Source organism: Ursus arctos, unplaced genomic scaffold (genome assembly GCF_023065955.2).
Source record: "Ursus arctos isolate Adak ecotype North America unplaced genomic scaffold, UrsArc2.0 scaffold_11, whole genome shotgun sequence".
NCBI classification, from domain to species: Eukaryota; Metazoa; Chordata; class Mammalia; order Carnivora; family Ursidae; genus Ursus; species Ursus arctos.
In genome coordinates, this window is record NW_026622775.1 from 14,718,999 (window position 1) to 14,739,688 (window position 20,690).

Consider the following 20,690-nt stretch of genomic DNA (forward strand, 5'->3'; position numbering starts at 1 on the left):
GCAGAGCCAGACTTAGCCACACAATCCACCAGCTAAAGCCTCCAAATGCAGGCTGTCATTACATAGTGGAACGATTACTAAGAGTTTTAGAGTTCATTATGTCAATAATCTATGGATTAGGGACCCTCACATGCATTTCAACTGCAATGATTCCAACCTCCTCTACCACTTCTCTAAATGATTGCCAACTTTCATTCTGGAAGGAAATTAAATTAGTATGAAAAAGCAACGTAAAATTAAAACATGCCAAAGATCTGAATGAAGTTTCCATTCTCTCATCTCCTCCCCTCTGATCCTCATGGTGTGTAGTTCACAGCGGGGCCGAGGCTAGGGCACTCTAATTTTAAAAGATGGTCATGCCTACGGAGTAAACTTGAAAGAGGAGCAGATTTTAGAGTAAGTAATCCTGTATTCTCATCATCACTAATGCCAATAAAAAAGAATAATGAACAAGAGAAATGGCCAAAATAAGTGTACTATAGATAAGAGTAGTCTTTGATCCGGGAAGCCAGACCCATTTTACTAAAGGAAGGAGCAGATGCCCTAAAATGCATCTGATGGGTGATTAGAAGATATGATAAATTCAAAAGCAACAGAGAAGATAATGCAAAGTAAAACTGGAGCAAAAAACTGAATATCTTCTTCCTATCAAAGTTTTCTCTGCATGTGCAACTGAGATAGCTGGGATAATTTCCACTATCTTGGGAGAAGCTAATGATTCCTGGAATAATGAAAGCCCCTAAGGGAGAAATAATATGCTTGGTTGCTTTTCTTACTTTAGTTTGGCAACTAAGCCTTATTTCCTGTTGATCTGCAACAAAATGAAAATGACTTCCTGTGCAATGTTCCCCAAAGCAGTTAACAAACTGCACACCCCATCCCCGGCTGAAATGTAGCAAAGATGTAACATGGCAGCCTGCCAGCAGCATCTAGCAATAGCACCTATCAGCCTAGAAGATAAGACATGAATTGTCATGGGCAACAAATACTGAGTCCCTGCTGTGTGTAACACACTGAAAGTACAAAGATGTTTAATATAGATTCAGACTGTTCTGTTGCTTACAATTGAGCTGAGTGGACATTAATTCCAGATAAAAGTACCCGGAAATGTAAGATAACACATATACCAACAGGAAACAGGTGGCTCATATAATAAGTGCTTAACAGAAGCGGAGTGGAGACAGAGCAAGACTCAGAGAGAGAGTAGGATAAGGGGAGAAGGGCTGGGTGCGGGGAAGGGAGATAGATGGAGGTGGGAGCTCAGGGGCTGAAGTCAAAACTGCATCAGTAAGCATTAATACACAAATGTTAACTGAGCACTTCCTTTGTGCAAGACACTGAACAACGTGCCAGTTATATAAGACATCCTCTCTTCTTGAGGTATTTATGGTCTAGAAAGAAGTGAGGAAGAAAATACTTTTAGACAGAGATAGAGATCGGTAGGGAACTAATTGTGAAGGTTCATAAAAGCAAAATATCCCTTTATAAAGGATGGGAAAACTTAGAAAGCTAAAAGGTAATTATCTAGGTTTCTTAGCAACTGCTGAAATTCTGGGAAGAATTCTGAAGAGGGGCCCACAGTTCCGCATCGTGTCCTAAGACCACAGGGAAAGAGGATGGAGACAAGAACAAGTATTTCCTCAAGACAGACCACTTTTTCAAAGAGTACTAGCTGCGAAACTTCTCTTTTCCACACAGAGTTTCCCTCTCCTACACCCCCAAGGTTAGGAAGCATGGTTTGGGGGAAAAAATCACAGATACTCAGGACACCACCGCTGCAGGCATGAGAACTACCCACACTGGTGGCTTATTGGCCCAGACGTTCTCCTTGGTGCCCTGCAGCTGTGAACCCCTGAGAGGCTAGGTGAGCGCGTCGTACCTTAAAAGCTGGCAACGTAAGGCATTAACTAAGTTTCACAAAGATGCAAACTCTGACTTGGGCTCCTCTGTATTTAATTCTAAGACGAAAAAGGACAGGCTAAAGTCTGAAGTGAAGAAAAACCAACCTACTTCTATGGAAATCTGTCCATCCATTTCATATATAGACTTGTTAGGACACCAAAACTAAATAAGATCAAGAGCTAAAAATCAAGAGAATAAGAATTTTCCAAGCACTGACTCCATATTCCAAACCAAACTAGGAAATATGAGGACTCAAAAGACATATCCCAGGAATTTATAATTTACTTACAAAAACAAAACTTACATATTTAAGTAGCAGAATCCAATAATGTCAGTATATTCACTCATTCACTGTTTTTTTATTCGACATATCTGTCATGAGTCCTTGCTACGTGCCAGACACTCTTCTAAGGACACTGATGATCTCATGAAGCCATGTTCTAGTCGGGGTGACGGTGCATACACAGAAACATCAGTAAGAAAACACTAGTGGCTGGCATTCACTGCTCCACAGAGAATTGAAATAGGCCCACATGAGAGAACACGATGGCTGCTTCAGGTGGAATATTTAGAGAAGGTTTCTTGGAAGAAATGACATTTCCTCCGAGATATGAACCAGAGGAAGCCAGTGAAATGAATGTCAACGGAAAGAGCATTCTGGGCCAAGAGACAGCTGGTGCAAAGGCCCAAAGTCGGCACTAGATGTGAGTATGGGTGAAGGAAAGGGTATCAGTCCAGGACAAAGTGGGCAGAGGGGAGAGTGGAAGGCAGAGGGCAGATCACATACAGTTCTGCAAACCATATTAAGGAGTTTGGATTCTATTCTGAGTATGAGGGGAAGCCTTTAAGAAGCTCAGGATCAGGACACCTGGGTGGCTCAGTGGGGTAAGCATCTGCCTTCGGCTCAGGTCATGATCCCAGGGTCCTGGGATTGAGCAATGCATCAGGCTCCCTGCTCAGTGGGAAGCCTGCTTCTCCCTCTCCCTCTGCCTGCTGCTCCCCCTGGTTGTGTGTGCTCTCTTTCTCTCTCTGTCAAATAAATAAAGTCTAAAAAAAAAAAGCTCAGGATCATGATCTAATCCATGTTTCTTAGGAATAACTCTGTTTTGTAGAAAACAGATTTTAGGGGAGGGATAACTATAAAAGCAAAAACCAACCTCATCTTTGTAAAAGCAAGATCAGAAGAAGGCTACTGCAGCCGTCCATGGCAGACGTGGTGGTGGCTTAAACTTGGTGGGGGAGATGGCGAGTAGTGGAGAGATGGGCTGTGTCTTATAGTCACCGTCACCAGAATGTGCAGGTGAGTTGGAGGCAGGAAGTGAGGAAAAGAGAAGGATCAAAGATATCTCCTTGATTACAGGAACATAGGCGCAATAAAATAACAAAACGTTGGAAGAAATCAGAGAAAAATGAAATTAGTCAGGCAGAATTTCCAGGTGGCATCAAATAATTCATGAATGGCTGATCATGTTAGACGCAGTTTTTAAAAGCAAATTCATATACTGGATAAAGTATTAGAAAAGATGAGAAAGGAAGACACTCTTCTTGTTAATGAGAAACATAAGGGTGCGCCGGCCAAGGTGGGAAGTAGCAAGATGTTTGGGTTGAAAAACCAAAAATATTGATTTCAATTGTCAGGGTGGGAAAGGGGATCTGTTGGATGCAGGGAAGGTGGATGAGACATACTGGGGAAAGGCAACAAGTGTATGTGTACACACACACACACACACACACACACACACCAGTAGCTGCTTCTTCGAATTTAGATTTCCAGTGAATGGTGAATAACATCCAAGGCGAACTAATTTGTCAACAGTTCTGGTAAGAGATTGTTTATGGTCAGTGAGGAGGAAGCTAAGAGAAACAGATACGGAAGTTAGGAAGAAAATGTGACCCAAAAAACCACTGCAATTTGTCATATAGCCAGACCTCTTCATAAGCTGTGTCTGAATGGACAGGCTAAGTAAAACTTGGGAATGTTCCTATGAGCCCACATCTGCCAGTGCCACCTAACGGATCCTCCTGGGCACTTCTCTGCAGAGCACCGCCCTCCACGGAGGAATCTGAAAGATGGCGGGCTGGCAGGAGAATGAGGGGAACTGCGCAGGCGCGAGCAGAAAAAGGCAGGTGGTGAGCTCAGGGACAGGCAGGAAAAAGCAAAAAAAAGGGGGGGGTGCGCCTGGGTGGCCTAGTCGTTAAGCGTCTGCCTTTGGCTCAGGGCATGATCCCAGGGTCCTGAGATCGAGCTCCCCATCGGGCTCCCTGATCCACTGGGAGCCTGCTTCTTCCTCTCCCTCTCCCCCTGCTTGTGTTCCCTCTCTCGCTGTCTCTCTCTCTCTGTCAAATAAATAAATAAAATCTTTTTTTAAACAAGGAAAAAGCAGGCTAGGGAAAGCAAACAGGTCTCTGGCGGGGTCATTAGAACAGACACCAAACTTTGAAGTGTAATACTCTAAGGAGGAAAGTCAGCAATCTTTTCAGACATTCTGTAATACACAGAGTGAGGGTTTACTAAATATCAACTGACCAGTGGACCAAACTGAAGAATCACTACACCCTCTGAAAGGAGATCATTACTAGTGTTGTGTGCTAGTGACAGCAAGGATAAAACAAAACACTGTAGTGGGAACAAAGACTCCAAAGATAATCAATCTCTTCACTCATCCATCAGCAGCAACCTTACATTTTTACATATTTTCCATCTATCTCAGGGAAGACATACTACCTTCTCAAAGGACCTTCAAAATTTAAAAAGCTTTTTCCGTTCTACTTACCATACTAACAAAACCAGGTACTTTAATTACTCAGGCTCAAGGATATTCCTGTTCTGATGACAAACCTGGTTTCAAAAATTGCTTTGGTAATTCTGCCAGCTATGTCTGCTCAACACATGGGCCGAATCTTCCATAAAGTTTTGATCAAAGAAATCTTTATAACCCAGCTTCTAGCGCTGTAATAAAAAGTGGTACTCATCAACAAGGCAGTGACAACAGGAACTTTTTTGCAAAGAGCCAGCGTGATGGAATTGCGGAGTTCATTGGCTGATCCAACAAATGCTCATTGGGCACTTACTCTGTGCCAAGCACTGCCTGAGATGCTGGGTATATGGCCGAGGACACGATGTGTGATGTCCCTGTGCTTGCAAATCTTGCACTTCGGTAGGTAAGGGAGGGGATGAAGAAGCAAACATCTAATATAAGCATTCCAGAGAGCAGCCGCACAGGGAAGAAAGTGAAACAGGCGAAGAGCTTGGACGGGAGCCACAGGAGGAAGGTTGCGGGGGAAGGAGCCCTTCTAGGCTGAGTGGTCATGGAACGCCTCTCTGAGAAAGTGACATTTCAGCAGGGACTTGAATGGAGAGGAGTAAGTCATGGAGACTGAGGGAAAGGACCTATTTGGTCTGTTGCACTGTATGTCCAGGAATCTGCCCCACCTGTGCCTTAGCCATAACTCTCAACCACTAAGAGGGACACGATTGCAACTCACAGAGACCAGAAGACAGTCCTGACTCACTGAGGCAGCCACAATCACATCTGGTGAGGAAGGACTGGCCAGTGTTAAATCCAGGAATGCTGGGATGGGCCGTGACGCCAGCTGTTTTAAGGTCTGTTATCAGATGAAAGAGGGATTGGAAGCACTCTGGCTGGCCCAGCTAGTCCCAGCGGCTGGCACGGGACTATAGGGAAGGAGTTCGGGACTCAGTAAAATAAAGACTTCTCTGACAAAGCCGTTAAACTGAACAGAGTAGCTTAAAAAGTAGGAGGTGTTCTGACAGAGGAAGGATGCTTCCTGACTTTCTGGAGCGAGACACCAAAAGAAAAAAAAAAAAGTACAAAATCTACAGGAAGATTCTTAATAGGATTGCAGCCGTGCGGTCCTTACTGGGATGGTTTGCTATCTGAGCTCTCTCTGTACACTGCCAGTCAGTGAACTCTTGTTTGTTAAGTGCCTATTGCAAGTTCCGTGGGGACATCACAGGCAGATAAGACAGAGTCAAGGCCGTCCAGTGAAACCAGAGACTTTGAGTCTTATGGTACTTGTTTTTTTATCTCACTTGAATTATAGCTATTTTAATATTTTTTTCTCACCCTTAAAAAAAAAAAAGCTCTTCACGAGGCTTTCATAACATGAGTTTACTCAAGTAAGTGCCCCTTAGAAAAGATTTTTTACTCATCTTTCTATCTCTTCTATAGACTTCTGTAGTTCTTACACCAAGTAGGCACTAAATAAATATTTGCTTAATTATACTGACTTTAAGAAGTTCATTGCGAAGAGTAAGGTGATCTGAAATCTCTCCCATCAGACTCTGGACTAAGCAAGGAAGCCGGGGTGGTGGTTTGCCAAGGCCTCAAGGCTGATTTTTAGCTCCAGACGCATTTTCCTCCTGGTGCCCAGGATCGAACGCTCAAAGGTGTGAGGTGGCTCAGCACTGGCCTCAGCAAGCCAGACTCGGGCTGGAATGCGAATCTGGGCCCTTTTCCTTCCTCCGCCAGAACACTCCTGTACCGTCGAGTCCATGGCAGATTAAGTCACTGCGACCACTCCTGAGCTGCCTTGGTTTCTTCCCGTGTTTGTTGACTGAAATGGAAGAGTCGATCTCAGCAAGGCTGCTGAAGGGTCACCAGTGCTGCCCGGAAACCAGCACGCACGAGTGTCACCTCGCAGCCCCGGCCTGCCAGGTGCCACACTGGGAACGTCGGCGGGAGCCGCTTGTTTTCGATCTCGGTCCCCCGCTAACCCACAAATCCTGCCATCTTCCCGCTGCACATTCTCTCAAACTGGTTCTCTCTTCTCTATCCACAGGGCCAGTCCCCCAAACGACCCGCTTGCTGCTTCTCACGCCCACTTCCCACACCTCTCCGTGATCATTTCGCACAGCACGGACATCATCATCTTTGTAAACCAAAATGTTTCCTTCCTCTGCAGACAGAAGGAGAAACGTCAGATGGTTTCCCGTGAACTGGAGGGTGCACACCGCGCACACGCGGTCCTTGACCTCGCTCCTCGGCTCCACCGAACTCGTTTCCTACAACTCCCCACACTCGCTTCCCCTTCCCAGCACCGGCTGCCGGCCGCCCTGGGCCGCCTGTTGTCTCTGCCGCCTCCCCGGCCCCAGACACCTACAGGACTCGAGCACCTACGGCACAGGGCACGTGAGCCGTGTGCCTTCCCGTGTGCCTGTGTCTCCTGTAGACCGTGTAACTTATTCCTGAGATGCCCAGGTTCTGCAGAACGGAGATGCTATCTTTACACCAGTTATAATGCTGACCACGGAACCCAAACACCAAGCAGATGTTCCTGACATTTGGTGGCTAACAAATACATGAAATTGAAAAGAGTAAAATTGATTATTATTGCTCACTTATGAAATTTGTTTCGCAAGAGAGATTATAAGCTAAACAGGAAATAAGGGATGGATGCTTTTGACAATTTCATGGGTATAAAGTAGGTTACTTTGTAAAACTTAAAAACTTGGGAAATATTTCTTTAATCTTTTGAGGTGGAAGCTCATGGACCTGTTGGCTGGTTGCTACAGATTGGTGGATGGCCCAGGAGCCTGGTAGAAGGATGTGGTTTTTTTCTGTCCTTAAAAACCCAGACATGTCCTAGTAAGAACAACATAGTGCATGGAGGCCCTCTTTCCTCTGAAAACATGCAGAATATGGTTTGGTTGGGATACACTCTGATCAGAGAATAGGAACAAATGTTATGGACCAGTGCTTCTCAAATCTGAATGTGTAATCACACGACCCAGCTTTCCTCTTAACCTAATTCAAAAGGTGTGGGGTGGGCCCGGTCACTGGCCTCTCTAACAAGCGCCTCGGAGATGGGGATGCTGAAAGTCCATGGGCTGCACTTTCAGTAGCTCTGCCTCCTCCAATCCCATGACCACTTATCTGGTGATGGGGGCACTATGATTTTCTTCTCCAGTATTTTCACTATTCTCACCTTAAAAAAAAAAATTATTTTTAAGTAAACTCTACACCCAACGTGGGGTTTGAACTTACAACCCCAAGATCAAGAGTTGCATGCTCTATCCACCGAGCCAGCCAGCCACCCCTCCTGTCATTATCTGAACTTTTTTTTTTTTAAAGATCTTATTTATTTATTTGACACAGTGAGAGACAGCCAGCGAGAGAGGGAACACAAGCAGGGGGAGTGGGAGAGGAAGAAGCAGGCTCCCAGTGGAGCAGGGAGCCCGATGTGGGGCTCGATCCCAGGACCCTGGGATCATGACCTGAGTCGAAGGCAGACACTTAACGACTGAGCCACCCAGGCGCCCCTATTTGAACTTTTTGATTCTAATTTTTACTCATTACCAAATGTTAATGTTTTCAACATCTATTCAGCATGGATGACATGGAGATTATACACATCCTTTCGTCCTTTTGAGTACTATTATTACATCCACACAATTTTACAGCTTTCTTTTCTCTGCCTTCTTTACATTAAAAAGAAGAAGAAGAAGACAGCGGGTAGGTTTATTTGCTCTGGGAAATATGTCTATGTTTATATTAAAGCCCAATAATGGCCTAGTGGAATTTTTAGAAGATTGTGACAAGATTCTAATTTGTTCATATACTTAATGGAGTTGGCAAATACTAAGAAATAAGATGCCATTGAGAAGATATCATTACTATAGAATAATAAATACCATAGACTAAGAATTGCCATTTGATTCCATGGACCCAATGCTGTATTTTCCCAAATACCTGATCGTCCTGGAGCTTTGCCTCTTTATTCCCTTGCTGGCACTTATTTTGATAAGACAGCAGTAAAGCCTGTCTGTTTTCAAAGAGTTTTTGAGGCGGCCTCCAGGGCCAACACACAGGACAAAACCAAGGTACTAATTTAAAAATAACTATAACCAGGATAATGTAATCCAAAGATAGAAGAGTGAGACAGATGTTCTAGGAACATTAAATAGTTAAAAGAGTTAAACCCTAAATTATTCTTATTTCCAAAAAAAAAAAAAGAAAAAAGTGGGGCACACAAGTATGCGGTTCTCGTGTTCTTGCAAAAAAAAAAAAAAAAAGTTAAAGTAACAGTTTTCAAATATGTATTTGTTCTGTGACCCCTCTTACGAAATCCAAGGCCAAAAACAAACAATAAATGTAGAGCCCTGTCTTTGGAGAGATGAGATAATACTCCCCAAGGACACTGGTTCGTGACAATCTCGCAGTTGAGAGAACCCTAAAGAAAGGGTAGTTAACCTATCGCCTCTCTCTTCTTTCTGTTGCTCACTCTCTGTCTCATGTCTCCAAGTTCGGGAACAGTGAAAAGGCTGCCAAAGTAAAACCGAAAACGATCGCTGGACTTTGAGTAAGAAGATCAGAGTTGAAGAGGTTCTGACTAAACCCTTATTGGCTTTTGTACTTTGAGCAAGGCTCTTCAGCTCTTTTGGTCTCCGTTTCCTCATCTACACAATGGAAATAATTATTCCCAGGGCTGCTATGAGGTTCAAGATACTGGATGTGAATGCCCTTTTGAAATAAAAAGAGGTCCTAGTTATCCATAGATAGTATAAAACAGCTTCTCTAACCAGTTGCAACATTTTTTTCAACAACAGAAGATACATGTTTTGACCTGCTCTTTAAACAGGTATCGGAAGGAGTCTCAACGTCAGGTTATTCTGTCTGAATTCACCTAATCAGGTAAAGGGTTCCTATTTCATCAAAGACTGACTGGAAACAGAGGAAAGGCCAAGATGTTGAGTTTTTAAAAATAATCACACGAACAGTAGGAAATTCTTAATATTCTTTTTGTTAGCCTTGATGGACCATATCTGAGGGCATCAGTATTGTTTCACAAACAAAGATGGATTAACCGGATTCAAAGGGGAGTGTGCTCGGGCCTTTTAGGCACTAGATCTAGCAAAGGATTTCAGAGGCACGTGTGGAGATTAGAGAGCCGAGGATGAGGCTCAGTTCCTGGGATGTTCTGCATTATTATTTCTGGATTAAGAGATGATTAAAGAACAGGGCACTCAGAAGGCAGATAATGCGGGCAGACCGCATGGTCACTTTTAATGAAGAGTTTATAGTAAGTTATGATGATATAACACAAACACACAAGTCTACAACAGTCAGAGAGATGACAAACCACACAGTGCTGGCCACAATTATTTCACCCCTTCCCCTCCTCCCCCCAAAAGTAAGATACACAGTTAGGTGTAGTTCTTCTTCTTTCAAACAAAATTTTAAGGTACCCATTAGGGAAAGGCTGCAGCTAGTGAGTGTTGGGGGTCAACAGTGATCAGTGGTCATTACACAACATAGAGCCTGCTGAGAGAAAAAGATGTTTCAAAACTGTCTCTTTGTTGTTATTGCTTTGTAAGTGGAAATAAAACTTTAAATATAGCTTTTTTTTCAATTATAGACTGAACTTGCTGGCTGAAGTGTTAATATGTGTGTGTATAAATATTTTCACTGTTGGAGCTTACTCATTCCTCATTGTTTTAAAGGGCTTTAAATATTTAGAATATTTAGAATATCCTATCATTTACATCTATAATAACTCTCATTATTCCATTGAAATGAATAACTTCACCCAGTTTGGGGGGAAATCATTTATTTAAAAATGTTTAAAACAGATCTAACTTCAAATCTTATCTCTTAAAAATGCCGCATTATTACCAGAATACTGGAATGACTATAGAGGTAAATTATTATGAATTACCACTAATTTAAAAAGGGATTCTGCAGATTCTTAATTTTTCAGTGTTGCACCTTAATAATACTCATTTAAAAGTGGAAAAGTGTAATCATCTTCCTCGACAAAATTACCTAATAAGTTAGCCATTACCAAAACCAGTAAACATTTAGCACATAGAATGTCTAAGATTAAGGTCTTGTGAATTTAGACTAAATTAATGATATTTTTTGAATCATTAAATTGTAACAAAAAAAAAATTCCAAACAAACTGTGTCCTTACAAATTAATTTGGAAACTAATCTCAGTTTGAAAGTTTTTGACATTTCCATCAATTTTGCTCCTGGAACCAGAGTCCCCACTTTATTTTTAAAAAGTTTGTGAAGTCTCTGAAACTGAGTCTCAGATTTCTCAGCAGGAGGATTAATATCTTCCTCACTGGGTTCCTGTGAAGATTAAGGAAAATGATGGATGTGGCAGTACCTTGTAAAGAGCTGAGGGTTTTACACATTTATAATATTGTTAATAAGTAGGAAAATTTCCATTCACGTTGTGAAATCCAAAGCACAAAAACAACTTTAACATAAGTTAATAACAGGCAAGGTTACTGAGAGACAATAAAATTTCAAAATGTAACACAATATATATTTTTACGAGAGCATTAAGCAGGCTAGATAACTTTTTTTTTTTAAACTCTTGGAATACTGAATTTTTCAGAACATAATAGAGTGTATTATCTATTTACTGGTAACAGAGGAATTATCAAATGCTTATATATATAACTAAGAATACTTGAAGATAATGGTGACTAATTTATTTGAGGGCTCTTTCAGCTTTCTGCTTAAGACCTCTGGCTCTCTAATGTGTTGTCTTCGAATCTTTTAGAATTGGGATTTAATATATACATAACTTACGGCATTCTATACTGCGATGAGTAGCATAGTTGATTACATGGAATGAACTCCTATACTGCGCACCTTTTTTTCTGGTTAACTTGTGGGTAGGGCCGACTTCTTGTCAGAGCTGATTAAATGTCATTATTTTCACCTCTACTTTCTTCACAGAAGCTGTCACCTCTATCATTATTGATTTTTTGATGACCATCCAATATGCTGAGTCAAAGTGCCTTTGTCGATAGATATATTACATAATGTTAACAAAACTTCTTTTCCTTCTTTATACATAAAAGTAAGTGTAAATAGAGTTTTGATATTTTCTACTTTCATCATAAGGAGACATCTTGTGAGGCAAATAGGACACTTCCTTTTAGAGACCTCTGCTTTATAAGATCAACACTACCAAAGGCTAGATTTCTGTTCAGTATCTCAATTGTTTAAAGAAGTATTCTGTTTCTTTACCTTACTGAAAAGATAAGTTTTTAATTACAAATATTCACTAGACCTAACCTTGCAAAGATAATCTCAAATGTCCTCACCAATTCCTCAACATCAAGATTCCATATCTTAAATTTACATCAAGGTAGAAAGAAGATGAGTTACATATTTTGCGGGCCCAGTATAAAATGAAAATTTGTGGGGCTCAGAGCAAGACCTTTTGTTCAAAAATTAAGAATTGCAAGATGGTGACAGAAGAGCATTCAACTGGGAGGCGCCTGGGTGGCTCAGCCATTGAGTGTCTGCCTTCGGCTCAGGTCATGATCCCAGGGTCCTGGGATCAAGCCCCGCATCGGGCTCCCTGCTCAGCAGAGAGCCTGCTTCTCCCTCTCCCACTCCCCCTGCTTGTGTTCCCTCTCGCGCTGCCTGTTTCTGTCAAATAAATAAATAAAAATCTTGGGGGAAAAAAACGCATTCAACTAAGCACAAGGGCCCTTCCAGGTGTGGCACACGAAGCTGGCCCAGGGTATAACTTTTTCTAGAGTATAAGAAACTGAGAAGCAATTATCAGAGGAAGAGAAAAAAGAATAGGTGTGCTCTAAAGGTAGGCTGTCCAAAGAAGAGGCTTAGAGATCCAAAGATCAGTATCTCCCTTCTCTAAAATTCTGTCTTAAACTAGCCTTCTTCCAATCTGGCTTTATCTAGCAATTAACATCTTTGTAAGCTGTTAGCTGATGGCAGCTTACCCTGTTTCCCATCCTAGGGGTATTTTTACATTTATAGCGGACACTGAAAAACAAAATGACTTTAAAAATGAACAATCATCTTTTTGCAGATAACATTTTAGTACCGTAAGAGGCCTCAGTAACATTTGGGAGCAGGCGGGCTTCCCGAATACCTCAGGCCGTCTCTCATGGGACCTGCCTGCTTGTCCATCTACTGGTACGATTATGCCCACTACCGGGGTCGTCAGAGGGTCAAATCCTTATCGTCTATCTAAGAGGCAGTTTCATTTTCCATTTAAAAAAGTAGTATATTTTCATAGCACATTTTAGCAAACTTCGAAGGATCACCCCTAGAACTAAAATATCTGAGACTTGCAGAGGCCACGAGAGAAATGATCGCTGTCTTTCCTCAGCTTGCCAGGTGTTCTAGCTCCCACTGCTGTTTCTGATCTCTGTCACTACTGTTGGCAACAAATAGCTCTTCAATTACAGGATCCAGTTACTTCTGAATCAACCCCAGCTTGAAGCGTTTGATAATACAGTGAATTTCAGTGAATGCTGTGATTTAATGTGAAATACAACATTTATTGAGTGCAATCAACATATGAATGATATTTAGATTTCAACCAAGACATATCTACTAGGGTATTCTTATGGCTAAAATGTATTTATTATCTGTCTTTAAATGTATTTTAAACAAGATAACTAAAAAGGATTAAGTACATTTATGATTATGTAAGTTGGGTTTTGGGGGGTATGACTCGGATAATTTAACCAGAAACAGATTTTATTACGGAAATAAAATGCATAGTGTTACATTTGGCAATGCCCGTGAGCTTCGAGTACACATGACCTGAACAAAAAGGAGTAATCAAAGCCATCTCCTAGGTTCATATGGATTGTTGAGGTTTATTTCTCACTACGATGTGCTGTAAATTGTAACTATCTATACTCCAGGAGACACCTAACACTTGTAGCACCTAAGTCAGAGAAACTAACCTTAAATCAATCAAGCCTTTTCACACTAATGTTTCCCTTTTAAACATAATATTTTCAAGTAAGTATCACAAATTTGCCCCTCATTTTGTTTGTTCACTATCCAGACGGGGTATTCTCTACCTTTACAAATAAACACTTGCTCATAGTTTCTATATTATAACTTTAACAACGGTCATGATGATTTTTAAAAATAAGATATCGCCCTTCACAAATCCTTCTAATTATGAGTTCAGGTTTTACTATTTCTTTTAGAAAATGATAAAACCCAGTCTCATTTTACCTAGATCTGTGTGCTTGAGGACAATTGCCTCAGAGAACAAGATCTACATTGTTATGATGATTTTTAGTTATGGGTAAGACACCCATTTGAATATAGTCCTTATTTTTTGGCTATGTCTTTAGATTGTGGAATATATGTCCTTTGAGCACACAGCTGGAAGAAGACAGTGTGTGCCTTGCTTTCATGTCAGGGAGAAGACAGAAACTTGCACAGTTACCATATACTACTAAGACAGTCACCACTATTTGTGATATTGGCTGTAATCATTCCAATTAGAAAACAGACATGAGTGCATGTTGCTAACTCAATTTTTGTTATTTGATTATTATATTTAAAACCTCCATACTGCAGAGGCAGGGTCTAAGAGGTCCGTTCAAATGAGTCGATTTCTAATCATGTGTAATCATGTTTTGATCAAGTTCCTTCCAAAATTTATATAACCCATTGTTTCTAAAATGTTTTTTTTTTCTTTTCTTGTAACTATATAGAAGCAATTCTTTCAAAAGGATAGCAGCAAATTCTTTCAAAAGAACAATCAAGGGACATAGGAAAAGTTAACTATATATATTCTGCCATAGTTTTCTTTTTTAAAGATTCATTCAGAGTTTTCACAAGTGAAACTAAAAATAAATACTTCAGAGAAATATATACAATATTAAATATGTGTCATTTTTAAATTCGATACAGGAAAAATTAACAAATCAAAACCAAAAACTACTCACCAACTTACTAAAATAAATCAGTTTCCAAGGGATCCGGAAATCGTTGAAGGAATAATGACATGTAATCTTGGAAGTTTCTAGATTTAAAAACTTGAGGTCTGTGGACTTTAAAGTTTAAATCACATTTAGTTTAGTGAGTTCTTAAAAAAACTGACATTGTAACAGGACCCAATATCCAGCTGTTCTGCGGTCAACTCTGTCTCTTATCCTAAAGGGAAAAGTTTGCAGAAACGTATTGCCAGTTTGCTTTTATTCCATACTGATCAAATACCTTTCTCTGAATTTTTAAAATGTAAAGAAGTAATACCTTTTAAAATCTTGGGTCAATTAATACTGTATATTTTATAATTTCCAAGTATTTCCAAATACTAAAATGCATGGATTAGTTGGTTTGCAGTTTTTAGTAACATACCAAAAGGAAGGGGGAAGATGTGACTGTAGCATCTTCGGATTTAGGAAATGTGTTCAGGAAGTAAGCAGTCAGGGATACACTTGCATTTGTCATTGGCTTGGGCACTGGCGGGCTACAGAAAGCAAATGTCAGGTGTCATCTCAGAAGAGGCAAGAGATCTATACACATATCCAAACACGGCTTCCTCCTAAAATGGTGTGTTTTTTCCCAGAAATATTAACTGAATTTAGGATCAGCATGCCACCAGATGATGCAATAAAATATTAGCAGTTTTGTTTTTCTATGTCACGCTATGTGATTATTTTTAACAATAACAGCAAAGCATATACTTTTCTTCTTAGGTGAAAATTAACGTGTGGAAGCATGAGTGTGTGGGCATCATAGGTGTCAATTTGCATTGTAATATAACGTTGAAATGAGGCAGAATTTAGCCTAACTTCAGGGTTTAAATTGCAAAGCATTTTTAAATGGAGTATTTAAATATGGGAGGACTTTAATTTTGAAATCAGTTTGAAAGTAAAGATCTAGTGTGATTTACTATTTACTACTCAACTATAACTTGTTTAGTTGTTGCTTCTACTGAATGTGAACCAACTGGAAAAGAATAAATTATATTCTTTGGAATAACTATTCCAATTTAAAGGTTCTAGACATTGTTTCGAGGTCAAGTGAATAATCTGAATGACTTTTGTAGATTACACTTGCTTTTGACCCAGTATGGATGGCTATGGGATATGCTTTCTTCCTGGTGATTAAGATTATGACAGCTGACACTGGCGAGGTCCATTCATTACTTGGATGCTACCCTGAGTGCAGGGCTCCCCAAAACAAGACCTGACACAGAGATGGGGAGCAAAAGAAGTGTGAGAGCACCACTTAGTCACTAGACTCAACCACCTTATTACTGGAATAACTAAGGAAGAAAGATTAAAATAATTTTAGTCGGTGCACATTATGTGGAATTCACACTACTCCTTGCTATCTGCTGACTCAGGCACAGTCCTTACATTTCCAATATCGACTCATTTGTCGTTGCAAAATGAAAAATAAGTTCTGTCCTAACAATGACAACGAAAACACAATCAGTTTGAAAATAAAAATTCTGGCCTCTTAATACACTGAATAGAAATACTATAGAAACAAACACAGGAAGATAACAGCAGTCAGGTACATTTTATTTCTGCCCTCCCTCCTTCATTCCAAATAATTAGAGTTCTACAACACAAATTTTCCCTTATCACACGGGGAGTCTGGGCAATAAATCCAAGTGAGAAAACTAATATGTGAATCACCAGGTTCATGAAGTCAGTTGAAAAAGTCCCTATGTTAAGTTATCTGCAGCCTGATTCACGATGGCTGCGATGGCTGCGTTGAATGTAAGCATTCCCTCAGCATGGTATTGCCAAGGTTATGACATCACTCTTTGCTTTTTACTATTCATGTTACCACATGAATGTTCAACAGACCCAGGACAAATAAAATGAGGGTCAGGGTTACCCTCATTCTTAGAAGGATATTTTTCAATTATATATTTTGTTACATCTTAAGAGATAAAAGCTGGATCTGCAAGTGATTAAAAGATGTTTTATATTCATGGTTTCATTTCTGCCGAAATAAATGCGTAATTTAAACCACACATAATTCCTAGCAATTTAGGCCCATTACAGAGTTCTAGCTTCTTTTTTATGATAGTTACTAATTAAAACAGAGTGCTGCTGCCACGTGGAGCCTGTGACTTCCACATACAGGTTTAATGAATAAAAGGTCCTGACATAAAAATGAAAACAATACAGACAAAGCTGCAAGCTGTTGTGTTTCTAGTGTATGGTAAAGATTAAGGACATTCGATGAAGTTAAGAATCATGCAGAGAAAACACTTGTTAATTTCATTCTTTACAGGAAGAATTAGAGGATTTTTTAGTGAAATCTGAAATAGTCACTAATTTTTCTAACTTCTGGACCCCTCATTCCCAGCTGACTGCCCCTCCTGAAGAATTTAAACTCATCAGAGTCACTCTTAAAGGATAAATGATGGATATTTTAATGTAATCCTTCATATAGGTTTAGATTGAAAATGGGAATTGGGACCATAATTAATTATGTTGCCAAGTTTTTTTAACTTTAAGGAGACAGACTGAGGCAAACGAGGGCATTTCATAAGAGTGCAACCTTCTAAAAGTTCATGGGTTAAAACTTTGGTAAAATGACAGTATCTTTTTGACATTTAATTAATTCCATATGCAGAACGAGTGTGAGGAATTAATACCCTTTTGGTGTATTCACTTTCTGAAACCACTGTAACAAGAAACTGACACAAAATCAAAACCAAACAAACACTGTCTTCAGCTAGGGTACGGCCTTATTATCACCCTTAATAAACCATAATTAATAATGATAAATACGAGAGCCCTCAGTTCACTCTGCTCTGTACGCATATTTGCTCTCGCACCCATCCATCACATCTTTCAGGATAATAAAACAATTCAATCCCATCAAATCCTCAAAACCGCTCCCTCTGGAGGGATGTTTTATCTCTACTTCTGCGAGCCCAGGGAGGATTTTACTTGTTTAAAGGGGGCGGAGAATGGAGCGGGGGTCCTATTTATTTCCATTGACGACTCCCCTGGTTCTCACAGGCGCTCAGGGACCGGGTGGGAGGAAAAAGGGAGGAGGTACGGAGATTCCCTCCTTCAGAAAAGAAAAAGGGTTCAGGAAGCGAGGCAAAAGAAGGGGTGGGGGTGGGCGAGGGCGGTGGGGGGAAGAGGGTAATGTGTTTGGAGAGGTCAGCGACCAAATAAAAAAATAAATTGTTTTTTGATACAGCAGGATCGAATGATGATGAGAAATAGACAAATTAACCAGCCCAACTAAGTTGCTGAAAGGAACTATGTTAAAAAAAAAAAAAAATCAAACCCAGAGACATTTTCTCAGGTTCATTTCTCGCTCAAGGTCTTGGTTTCAGGGAGCTCCTTGTACCCAGAGCAGGAGATGGACAGCGCCCCGAAGGGGACCGGGAGGGGAACCGCGACCTGGCCCAAAGGACAGCTCAGCGCCCTTGTAGAGGTGCCCGCGGCAAACTCCAAGCAAGGGCCGCGGCGACCGGCGTGGACCTGGTGCGGGGGGCTGCGGCGAATTCTCCAGCCTCGGGCGGGGGTACGGGGGGGAGGGGGCAGGAAGGGCGCACAATTAAACGAAACCGCACCCTAAATTCTGCAGTTTGCGAAGTGTCCCAGGAGAACAGCTGGGACCTGGAACCACTCGTTCGGATTCCTGAGTGTCGGGGCCACCCCAACTCTCAGCTCGGTGGTACTGAAGGTAGCGCCGACTAGAGCGAACACCGACTGGTGCACAGACAGGGCTAGGGCACGACGCCCTGCCGCTGGGTCTGGGGCTGGAGGGAGGGACCCCTTGGTGGCTGCTCTGGTACCCAGGCAAGAGGTAGGGTCAGGTCCCAGGCCTCCCTGCTCAGCTCGAATAAGTTTCCCTAACGATGCTCGGCTAGCAGGCAGAAGACTTACCAGGAGCCAGAGCGGTGGGGGTTCGGCTGGCCGAAGCGGACCGAGATGCCAGCGCCCCGGCTGCGCGGCTGGGGGCCGCCCGCCAGGAACCCGCTCCTGCCCTACCCGCCGGCGAGCCAGCCCCATGAGCAGCCCAGACCCCTCGCTTTTCGTCCCGCACTCACGCGCCTCCAAGACCCCAGTCCCGCAGACTTTCTCCAGCCAAGGGTGGAGGGCATGAACCGTAGAGGGAGGCAGCAAACCCTCCGGCAGGCGGGCAAAGTAAGTGTCCAGGCCAAGTCCGGGATAAAGGTTCTGTGGCTTCCCGGACTCCGCCGCGCCCTGGGCACCGGGAACCCAGTGTCCCCGGCCTGTGCACCCCGGTCTCTCCACCTCCTAACACTGTTCGCGCCGCCCAGCCACTAAGCCAGCGTGGAAAACCGAGGGAGACCTGCTCCACGCCCCTTAAGCCCTCGGCTCCTCCGGATCTGGCGCCCTCGTCCAGCGGTGACGGAGAACCTCGCTGGGCCCCTCTGAGTTAGGGGACGCGCGCCTCCACCCCCATCCCAGATGAGCCCTCGGGTGTGAACGCTCCCTGTGCCAGATTTTGGGGTGGCGGGCTAAGGCGTGGAGGCGTCAGGAGTTTGCTTTCCTCTCGCTACTTACCTTACAAAAATCTGTTTGATTTTCCTGGGATGGGGAGAGGAAAAATCCCTCCCCGAGGTGTGGTGTGCGAAACAGTCCACGTCCCCGGCACCGGCCAAGATGCTAAGCACCAGTACTCAGGAACCGAAGGGGCTGGGAGGCGGAGGAGGAGGCAGATAAAAGAGAAAAATTAAACCCGCCGAAGTGTCCCAACTTTGCGGTGGGCGCTGCAAACTTCAAAGGCGGGCGAGGCTGGTGGCGCGCGGCAGCCGAAGTTGCTGCGAAGTGGAGCAGGGAGAAGCGCGGGGCTGGGGGATCCCGGGACAGAGCGGGGAAGTGGCGGGAGGTCCTTTTAAAAGGCGGGGAGCGTGCGGGGGCTGGGCGGCGGGAGGATGCTGCCGAGCCGAGCGGGGCTGTCGCGGGCTCCGCGGGCGGCCGCTCGGGGCACCGGCGCCTGGCTGGAGTGCGACGCGAAGAGAGCCGGGCGCGCGGCGGCGGCGGGTGCGCGGCTCGGTTCGCTCCGCTCTCTCGCGGCTCCGAGCGGGGACTGTGTGTTCGCTCCCGAGTGTCACTGCTGAAGCCCAGAGCCGCTCCCCCTCCCGCCCCACCGCTGCCCGCCCGCCCCCTCCCTCCTCTGCCCGATGCCTCCCCCCCCCCCAGTTCCTCCCTCCCTCCCGCTGCGCGCCACCGCGCGCGCGCGCGCGCGCAAACACACACACACACACACACACACACACACACACACACACACACGCCAGGACCCAGCGCTCCCCAAACAGGGACCCTCGCGGGCGGCATCTCGGGGGACACCCGGCCGTCCTTACAGCCCCGCCTGTCTCTAGGAAGGAGAGGGAGGCCCATCGAGACCCCCTAAAAGCCACAAAACCTAGGGAGAAGAGTACGCGGGGCCATCGCACCGTCAGGGAGACCCGGGTGCACAATAAGGGGATCTCTGGGGTTGATGCGGGGGGGTGGGGAGTGGAGCGAAGAGCTAAATCCAGAAGGTCGGAGGCGGAAAGCGGAGTGTGCAAACTGTGCATTCATGTCCCACTTTTCACCCGACCGCCTGCCTACCACAGCCTTCACTCAGGGAGCGCTTCCCCCTCGGTGCACACCGAGCCTCCTCCGGTTTGAAACTCAGCAGCTGTTTTAACAATTGAAAAGCGGCCCTGCAGGACCAGTGAGAGACGGAGCAGAGTGTGTGAAGCCATTAAGGCTGACTAGGTAATTATGATAAGAAGTTACCTAATTAGCAACCTGGCCAGGGCAGAGAAAAAAGGGGGGGGGGCGGGGGGGAGTACCGAGTGATTTAGTGATCTCATTTTCCCAAATGCGAACCCAGTTTCCAGCAAACCTGGTTTTTATACTCTCAAATTTTAAGTTCTCAGAGAATAGTTTATTAAGATAGAGTGTCAGTATTGAAAGCATGAAAAATACTTGCCCTCTTCTTATTGCCACAGAGAAATGGAGATCAATAAAATGAAAATCAGCCTTACGGAGGTCATATGAACAACTATGGTCT

At 43.3% G+C, this 20,690-nt stretch overlaps 1 protein-coding gene across 2 annotated transcripts in view; it reads right to left on the reverse strand.

The window, feature by feature from the left end:
- Positions 1–19,715, reverse strand: part of NDNF (neuron derived neurotrophic factor) — a 42,507-nt gene extending 22,792 nt beyond the window's left edge. The window contains exon 1 of one of the 2 annotated variants that reach the window (XM_026499260.4): positions 19,190–19,715. The gene's annotated coding sequence lies outside the window, so the exon portion shown is untranslated. The other variant, XM_057310040.1, reaches the window with a different exon arrangement.
- Positions 19,716–20,690: the final 975 nt, after the last annotated feature.